Source organism: Tachyglossus aculeatus, chromosome 3, assembly GCF_015852505.1.
Source record: "Tachyglossus aculeatus isolate mTacAcu1 chromosome 3, mTacAcu1.pri, whole genome shotgun sequence".
Lineage (NCBI taxonomy): Eukaryota > Metazoa > Chordata > Mammalia > Monotremata > Tachyglossidae > Tachyglossus > Tachyglossus aculeatus.
The window spans coordinates 58854732-58864419 of NC_052068.1; the positions used below are offsets into that span (position 1 = coordinate 58854732).

Consider the following 9688-nt stretch of genomic DNA (forward strand, 5'->3'; position numbering starts at 1 on the left):
GGTATGCAGTCAGGGAGGGCGATTCAATTCCCAAGTTTTCTATCTTCACTGGACTCCAAAGAATCACACTCACAGCCATTTCCTCTGGAGTATTTTCCACTGAAAAAGAAAAATCAGAGCCTTAAATCGGTCTCCTCCATTCCATCTGCTCCACGCCCCTCAGTACGCATCCCCAGGTGTTGTACATACCCGGAAACTGGAAAATATGGCTTGAAAGGGATCTATGGGTCCCCACAAGGAAGCAGAGGACGATTCTGAGAGATGACTTATGGGAGAGAACTGGACATGGTGATAGGAAGGCATCCAAGGCTCTCCCTGTTGCTGGACAGACTTTACTTTCTCGGCCTTGAGCTAAAAGAGGAAGGGAAACCTTGGAAGGGTCTATTTAAGGAGACTTTAGGGTGGGCCAAAGGGGAAAGGGGAGGAGACATGGTGGCACAATCACAACCACACAACTGAGGAAGAAGGTCGAGAGGGGATCCACAGAAAAAAACATAAATAGAAAGATTTAAAAAAAGTCAGGGACTCCCAGGTTCCGCCGGAATTGGGAACGCCCGGAGACTCAGCTTGTTGAAAACTCTCAGTCCTGTCCTTATTTCCCTCTGCTGTCCCATTTATTTGTCTAAAAAAATATTCAGTCCACATCTCAGTTCACAAACAGTGCAGAAGCAGAATGGCCTAGTGGATAAAGCACGGGCCTGGGAGACAGAAGGACCTTGGTTCTAATTCCAGCTTCACCACTTGTCTGCTGTGTGACCTTGGGCAAGCCAGTTCCCTGGGCCTCAGTTCCCTCATCTGTAAAACGGGGATTAAGATTGTGAGTCCTATGTGGGACAAAGACAGTGTCCAACCTGTTTAGTTTGTATCTTCTCCAGTGCTTAGAACAGTGCCTGGAAGATAGTTAGTGCTTAACAAATACCATTATTATTATCATTATTATTATTACTGTCTCCCCACTCCTCAGAAACCTCTAGTGGATGGGCAACCATACCCATCCACCTCAGCATCAAACAGAAACCCCTCACCATTTGATTTAAGACACTCAATCACTTCACCTCCTCCTACCTTAACTCACTGATCAATCAATCAATCGTATTTATTGAGTGCTTACTGGGTGCAGAGCACTGTACTAAGTGCTTGGGAAGTACAAGTTGGCAACATATAGAGACGGTCCCTACCCAATAGTGGGCTCACAGTCTAGAAGAGTGGGCTCACAGTCTAGAAGATCTCCTATTACAACTAAACCCACTCACTCCACTCCGCATATACCAGCCTACTCAATGATTGAATGAATGAATGTACCTTAATCTCGTCTATCTCTTCACTAACATATATCCCTTCCCCTTCATTTCTTGCAGACACCACCACTTCCCTCTTCCTTCAAAACTCTCTTAAAATCACATGTCCCCGAAGACGCCTTCCCTGACTAAGCCCTGATATCCCCTATCCACCCTGCCCTCTGAATCCACTATGCGTGCAGTAATAGTAATTGTAATTGTGGTATTTGTTAAGTGTTTACTCTGTGCCAGGCACTGTACTAAGCACTGGAGAGGATATAAGCAAGGTTGGACACCGTCCTTGTCCCATGTGGGGCTCACAGTCTTAATCCCCATTTCACAGATGAGGGAACTGAGGCCAGAAGTCAAGTGAATTGCCCAAGATCTCACAGAAGACAAGTAGTAGAACTGGGATTAGAACCCACATCCTTCTGACTCCCAGGCCTGTGCTTTATCTCAGCTACTTTTGATACTGTGGACCACCCCCTTCTCCTGGAAACATGTTCCTACCTTGGCTTCACTGACTCTGTCCCCTCCTGGTCTCTATCTCTCTGGCCGTTCATTCTCAGTCTCCTTTGTGGGCTCCTCCTCTTCCTCCCACTCCCTAACTGTGGGGGTCCCTCAGTGCTCAGTTCTGGGTTCCCTTCAATTCTTTGTCTACACCCACTCCCTTAGAGAACTCATTTGCTCCCATGGCTTCAACTACCACCTCTATGCAGATGACACCCAAATCTATATCTCCAGCCCTGATATCTCTCTCTTTCTCTCTTTCTCTCTTTCTCTCTCTCTCTCTCTCTCTCTCTCTCTCTCTCTCTCCTTGCACCTCCTCCTGCCTTCAAGATATCTCTACTTGGTTGTCCTCCCATCACCTCAAACTAAATATGTCCAAAACAGAGACCTTCATCTTCCCACCCAAACCCTGTCCTCCCCCTGACTTTCCCATCACTATAGATAGCACCAGTATCCTTCATGTCTCACAAGCCTGTAACCTTGCCATTATCCTTGACTCCTCTCTGTCATTCAAAGCACACATTTATCCATTACTAAATCCTGTCTGTCTCACACTCACAACATCACTAAAATCCACCCTTTCCTCTCCATCCAAACAGCTACTACATTAATACAATAACTCATCCTATCCTGCCTGGATTACTGCATCAAGCCTCCTTGCTGACCTCCCATCCTCCTGCCTCTCCCCACTGAACTCCATACTTCACTCTGTTGCCCAGATAATTTTTCTACAAAAAAGTTCAGGACATGTCACCCTGCTCCTCAAAAAACTCCAGTGGTTGTCCATCCACTTCTGCATCAAACAAGAACTCCTCAACATTGACTTTAAAGCACTGCAACACCTTGCCCCATCCTACCTCACCTCCCTTCTCTCCTACAGCCCAGCCGGCACACTTCACTCTTCTGGTGCTAACCTTCTAACAGTGCTTCGAGAAGCAGCGTGGCTGAGTGGAAAGACATATTGGAGTCCGAGGTCAGGGGTTCAAATCCCGGCTCTACCAATTGCCAGCCACGTGACTTTGGGCAAGTCACTTCACTTCTCTGGGCCTCAGTTCCCTCATTTGTCAAATAGGGGACGAAGACTGTGAGACCCCCATGGGACAACCTGATCACCTTGTAATCTCCCCAGCATTTAGAATAGTGCTTTGCACACAGTAAGCGCTTAATAAATGCTATCATTATTATTAGTCCCTGTCTTGCCACTGACCCCTGGCCCACATCCTGCCTCTGGCCTGGAACTCCCTCCCTCCACAAATCCAACAAATAATGACTCTCCCCCTGGTTTCAAAGCCTTATTGAAGGCACATCTCCTCCAAGAGGCCTTCCCTGACTGATACCTTTTCCTCTTCTCCCACTCCCTTCTGCTTAGTCCTCACTTGCTCCCTTTGTTTATTTCCCCTCCCAGCCCCACAACACATATGTACTTGTCTGTCATTTTATTTTATTTATTTGTATTGGTCTATCTCCTCCCTCTAGATTGTAAGCTCACTGTGGGAAGGGAATGTGACTGCTTATTGTTTTAATGTACTCTCCCAATAATACAGTGTTCTCCACACAGTAAGCACTCAATAAATAATAATAATACTGATGATGGCTTTTGTTTAGTGCTTACTATGTGCCAAGCCCTGTTCTAACTGCTGGAGGGATACAAGGTAATCAGGTTGTCCCAACTGGGGCTCAAAGTCTTAATCCCCATTTTGCAGATGAGGTAACTGAGGCACAGAGAAATATGACTGACTGAATGAATGAACTAGATCACGCTGATTCTGTACCATTTAAGCACACGATATTCACCCCATCTCAGCCCCACACTGCACACATACATTTCCTTATACTCTCCCCTTTCCTTTATCTGTAATTTTCATGTCTGTATCTCCCTCTAGACTGTAAACTCCTTGAGTCAGGGGATGTGTCCACTAACTCTATCATGCTCTCCCAAGTGCTTAGTATAGTGCTCTGCACACAGCAAGTGCTCCCTGATCGCTTGTTTACTTGCTTGATTGCCTCTCTGGGTTTATAGAAGTCAGGGATACCTGGAGTCTGCCGGATCTGTGTCAGTGTGGTAGTGGAGCCCTAGGTATGGAGGGCTCCTCTCCTCCTCCCCATCCCACTCCTCTCTGCTCTACCTCCTTCCCCTCCCCACAGCACTTGTTTATATTTTTACAGATTTATTACTTTATTTTACTTGTACATATTTACTATTCTATTTATTTTGTTAATGATGTGCATAAAGCTATAATTCTATTTATTCTGTCGGTTTGGACACCCGTCTCCATGTTTTGTTCTGTTGTCTGTCTCCCCCTTCTAGACTGTGAGCCAGCTGTTGGGCAGGGACCATCTCTATATGTTGCCGACTTGTACTTCCCAAGTGCTTAGTACAGTGCTCTGTACATAGTAAGTGCTCAATAAATACGATTTAATGAATCTCAAAAGGGAACGGAAACTCACTCACCACCCTGCACTCTCCCTCTCCTGTAATACTGTAATCTCCACCTGGCTTGAACCACTGAAACAGAAAAAAAATGCCCTCAGGTCATCCTGAGGACTAGGCCCAGCCCTCCACTCTGCCTGCAGTTCATTCATGCATTCATTCATTCAATCGTATTTATTGAGCGCTTACTGTGTGCAGAGCACTGTACTAAGCGCTTGGGAAGTACCAGTTGGCAACACATAGAGACTGTCCCTACCCAACAGTGGGCTCACAGTTTGGAAGAGGGAGACAGAGAACAAAACAAAACATATTAACAAAATAAAATAAATAGAATAAAATGTACAAATAAAATAGAGTAATAAATACCTACAAACATATATACATATATATAGGTGCTGTGGGGAGGGGAAGCAGGTAAGGCAGAGGGGATGGGGAGGGGGAGGAGGGGGAGAGAAAGAAGGGGGCTCAGTCTGGGAAGGCCTCCTGGAGGAGGTGAGCTCTCAGTAGGGCTTTGAAGGGAGGAAGAGAGCTAGCTTGGGGGATGTGCGGAGGGAGGGCATTCCAGGCCAGGGGGAGGACGTGGGCCGGGGGTCGACGGTGGGACAGGCAAGAACAAGGCACGGTGAGGAGATTAGTGGCAGAGGAGAGGAGGGTGCAGGCTGGGCTGTAGGAGAGAAGGGAGGTGAGGTAGGAGGGGGCGAGGTGATGGACAGCCTTGAAGCCGAGGGTGAGGAGTTTTTGCCTGATGCATAGGTTGATTGGTAGCCACTGGAGATTTTTGGGGAGGGGAGTAACATGCCCAGAGTGTTTCTGGACAAGGGCAATCCGGGCAGCAGCGTGAAGTATGGATTGAAGTGGGGAGAGACAAGAGGATGGGAGATCGGAGAGGAGGCTGATGCAGTAATCCAGACGGGATAGGATGAGAGCTTGAACGAGCAGGGTAGCTGTTTGGATGGAGAGGAAAGGGCGGATCTTGGCGATGTTGCAGAGGTGAAACCGGCAGGTTTTGGTGACAGATTGGATGTGAGGGGTGAACGAGAGAGTGGAGTCGAGGATGACACCAAGGTTGTGGGCTTGTGAGACAGGAAGGATGGTAGTGCCATCAACAGTGATGTGAAAGTCAGGGAGAGGGCAGGGTTTGGGAGGGAAGACAAAGAGTTCAGTTCCCCACTGGGAGAGGCTCGGTGAGGAACCATGTCTATCAACTCTATGGTACTGTACTTTTCCAAGTGCTTAGTACAGTGCTGTGCAAACAGTAAGCACTCAATAAATACCATTGATTGATTGACTGATTGAAGATAGCCAAAGATGGTTCAGTAGGGAAGAGGAACAAGGCTCCTTTGGAATATTCCTCCATGATCCTCCAGGTCTCAGCACCAGTCGGAAGAGCATCCTTACATCTACCAGATTGGCTTCCCACTATGCATTCTGACGTGTGGTCCTGGGCCACATAGGATGTGGTCCATATTGTGCATAAAAATGGATTCTATTCATGACTGATTGAGTAGGCAAGGTTGACTGGTCCACATTGATATATCATGGCAGCATTTTCCATCAACCCCAGATGGACATGATTGGCCCTTTTCTAAACCGTTTCAACCAAATATTTGGCTGGAGATTCTGGATCTATAAACACATAAATAAAGAGATACACCACTACTGGTGCTGATATCCCCTCTTGCCGTTTGGTTTACCTGGGATTTCAGTTGTCCAGACTACAGAAAGCACAAGACAGGGAGTCAGAGGACCTGTGTTCTAATCCCCTTTGCCACTTGCCATCTAAGTGATCTTGGACAAATAATTTAACCTCTCTGTGCCTCAGCTTCTTTACCTGAAAAATGGGGAAAAACTGTTCTCCCTCCTACTTACACTGTGAGCCCCACATGGGACAAGGTTGGACACAGTCCTTGTCCCACGTGGGGTTCACAGTTTAAGTAGGAGGGAGAACAGGCTATATTTTGTATTTATCACAGTGTTTAGTACAATGCTTGACACATAATTTTAACAATAATAATACAGAAAATCCCAGTTTATCACCAGTTACAATTTATCCAGTCCTAAAGTGTTGATTCCCTCTGACTTTCTCTCTTGGGCCCCCTTTCTAGCCAAAATTTGGAAGAGAAAGACAACTGGGAGCAGTTACAATTCTATAAAATCCTGCCCCCTTTTCATATTGCTCAGAAATTCCTCTAAAATCCATCAACATGATACATTTTAAAGGGATGCACAAAGCCTGCCCAGAGAGCACATTGTTAAATATGTATATTTAACCATATATATGTATATATATTGTAAATGTATATATAGTGTACAATTGTTAAATTGTATATTGTTAAGTGCTTACTTTGTGCCCAACACTGAACTAAGCACGGGGTTGGATACAAACAAATTGGGTTGGACACAGTCCCTGTCCCGCATGGGGCGCACAGTTTCAATCCCCATTTAACAGATGAGGTAACTGAGGCCTGGAGAAATGTGATGACTTGCCCAAGGTCACACAGCAGACATGAGCCAGAATTAGAGCTTATGAAATTCTGATTCCCCAGCCCATGTTCTACCCTCTACACAATGGTGCTTCTCTATAAGAAGCCCAATTATTGCTGGGCCTTAGTTCAGGGGGTCTTTGCTTGACACCAACCCAAAGATGAACCATAAAACAGTGTAATCCCTAAATCCAGCCCCTCTCTGATGACACCCCGTCCTCTCTGACCTCCAAAGAGAAGTTCGGACTTTCTGCTTCGTAATGCTGAGTAGAAGTGTAACAAGGAAGTTGAGAGAAGCAGCGTGGCTCAGTGGAAAGAGCATGAACTTGGGAGTCAGAGGTCATGGGTTCTAATCCCGGCTCCGCCGTCTGTCAGCTGTGTGACTTTGGGCAGGTCACTTCACTTCTCTGTTCCTCAGTTACCTCAACTGTAAAATGGGGATTAAGGCTGTGAGCCCCACGTGGGACAACCTGATTACCTTGAATCCCCCCCCGTTCTTAGAACAGTGCTTGGTACATAGTAAGCACTTAACAAATGCCATTATTATTATTATTGTGAGCCCACTGTTGGGTAGGGACTGTCTCTATATGTTGCCAATTTGTACTTCCCAAGCACTTAGTACAGTGCTCTGCACATAGTAAGCGCTCAATAAATACGATTGATTATTATTACACAAGGAATGTGACTGTTTATTGTTATAGTGTACTCTCCCAAGTGTTTAGAACAGTGCTTTGCACAGTAAGTGCTTAATAAATATGATTGAATGAATGAATGAATGAAGGGAACCTATAATATCACTGCTCTTCAAGAATAGCTTCTCCCAACCCCCCTCAAGAACCTTCAGACAGCCCTTGGTCAGGCTAACCTCATCTTGTCTTATGCCGTTGAGTCATCTTCGACCCATAGCGACACCATGGACACATCTCTCCCAGACCACCCCACTTCCATCTGCAATCATTCTGGTTTTGTATCCAGAGAGTTTTTTTTGGTAAAAATGCGGAAGTGGTTTATCATTTCCTCCTTCCACACAGTAAACTTGTCTTAGCCCTTGATTCTCTCCCCTGCTCTGCCCAACATAGGTGAGTTTTAACTTGTAGCAGATTGCCTTCCAATTGCTAGCCACTGCCCAAGCTAGGAATGGAATGGGTAGGCCTCTACCTGACTCTCCCTCCTGTAGTCGAGACTGGTAGAGTACTGGAAACTCTCCAGGTGTGACCTTGAGAGAAGGGAGAGGCTAAAGCTAATCCTCCAATCTCTGGAACTTTTTGGAAGATGAGTGACGCTGAGACAGTCCCAGTGGAGGAAAAGGAAGATGAATGCCACCACTGAGACAAAGCAAGTTTTCCAAAGCAGCATGGCTCAGTGGAAAGAGCAGGGACTTAGGAGTCAGAGGTCATAGGTTCTAATCCCGGCTCCGCCACCTGTCAGCTGTGTGACTTTGGGCAAGTCACTTCACTTCTCTGTGCCTCATTTACCTCATATGGGAAATGGGGATTGAGACTGTGAGCCCCACGTGGGACAACCTGATAACCTAGTATCTACCCTAACACTTAGAACAATGCTTGGCACATGGTAAATGCCTAACAAATGCCATCATTATTATTCTTTATACTGATTTGCGGCAGCCAGCAACACTGATGTGCAAGTTATTCTTTTCAATAAAAATTTCCAATTGCCTGACAATTGCTAGACAAGAAATATGATTCAAGACATGAAATTCGGCCAAGCACTGGAATCAAGGGGGAAAAAAAATCATTCAATGAGCCCAGGAATAGATTTTTGGATTGAAAAATGATCCTTTTAACCAATATGACAATCAGGGCCATAAACTGAGCAAAGTCATAAAAAATAGGAATTAGGGGCGTCACATTAATGTAAGCAATATTGTTTTGAGTATAAATGTGATTAAAGCAATGTGTTTTTCTCCTTGGTATTGTTCAACAAAATTGTTTTTAAGAAAATGAACAAGTGACAGATGTAAAAGGGCATAAAAAAAACACCAGAACGCAGACACAAGAAAAAGGCAACGCTCCCTGAATATGTTACTGTTTTTATAAGGGCTCGAGGGATGCTGGGATGAATGGCATGATTGCCAGAGTCAGAGGGTGGGAGAGAGATGACCTTGGGTTAACTCCTCAGGTTAATATTGAGGAGTCTTCAGGAAGGATTTGGAAATGTTTATAGTCAAGGTGTGAAGAAGGAGGTCAAGGCACAAATGTGAAGGAGAAGGGTGGGAGGTGGCATGGAGGTGCATGGGGGTTGGTAAACCGGTTGGATTAGCTGCGATGGAGAAAACCCAAGAGGGATGGCAGAAGAGGGCAGTTTGATGAAAAGAGGCCAGCTAGAAGACTGTCAAAAGCCAGGGCCTGGGGATGGAATTTAAGATGGGCCTGACATGAGCCCCCTCTCAGGGTCGCACCTGAAGAGTTTCCAGTATTCTACCAGTCTCGGCTACAGGAGGCAGAGTCAAGCAGAGGCCTACTCATTCCATTCTTCGCTTGGCCAGTGGCTAGCAAGTGGCAGGCAACCTGCTACAAGTCAAATCTCACCCATGCTAGGCAGCAGCATCAGGGGAGAGAGTCAAGGATGGAGATTCAAGTACACTAAGCAGAAGGAGGCAATGGTAAACCACTTCCATAGTTTCGCCAAGAAAACTCTATGGATGCACTACCCGAACGATTGCAGAAGGAGAGCGGGGTGTTCTGGGAGAGATGTGTCCATGGTGCCATTATTTGTCAGAAATGACTCGATAGCGTAGGACAAGACAGGAGTGACAAGAGCAGAGTGCCACGGTCCAGGCAACACTGGAGGAAGACAGTGGATGCCTATCTTGCCCATTCCCCAAGTACTGCAGGCACCCTATCAACCAGCCCTGACACAGAAATGAGCCAACAAAGAGATCACCACAGGTCCTTGCAGTCACCTCCTAGGGTGGGTGTCTGGACAACCTCTGGGAAACTCCAGCCCTGGAAAACTCATGTCCTATG

The 9688-nt window shown here is 46.1% G+C and overlaps 1 non-coding gene across 1 annotated transcript; it reads right to left on the bottom strand.

The window, feature by feature from the left end:
* Positions 1-7790: 7790 nt before the first annotated feature.
* On the bottom strand, positions 7791-7928 carry LOC119926070. Its single transcript, XR_005449983.1, has one exon. It is a non-coding gene; the product is annotated as a small nucleolar RNA SNORA7 (small nucleolar RNA).
* Positions 7929-9688: the final 1760 nt, after the last annotated feature.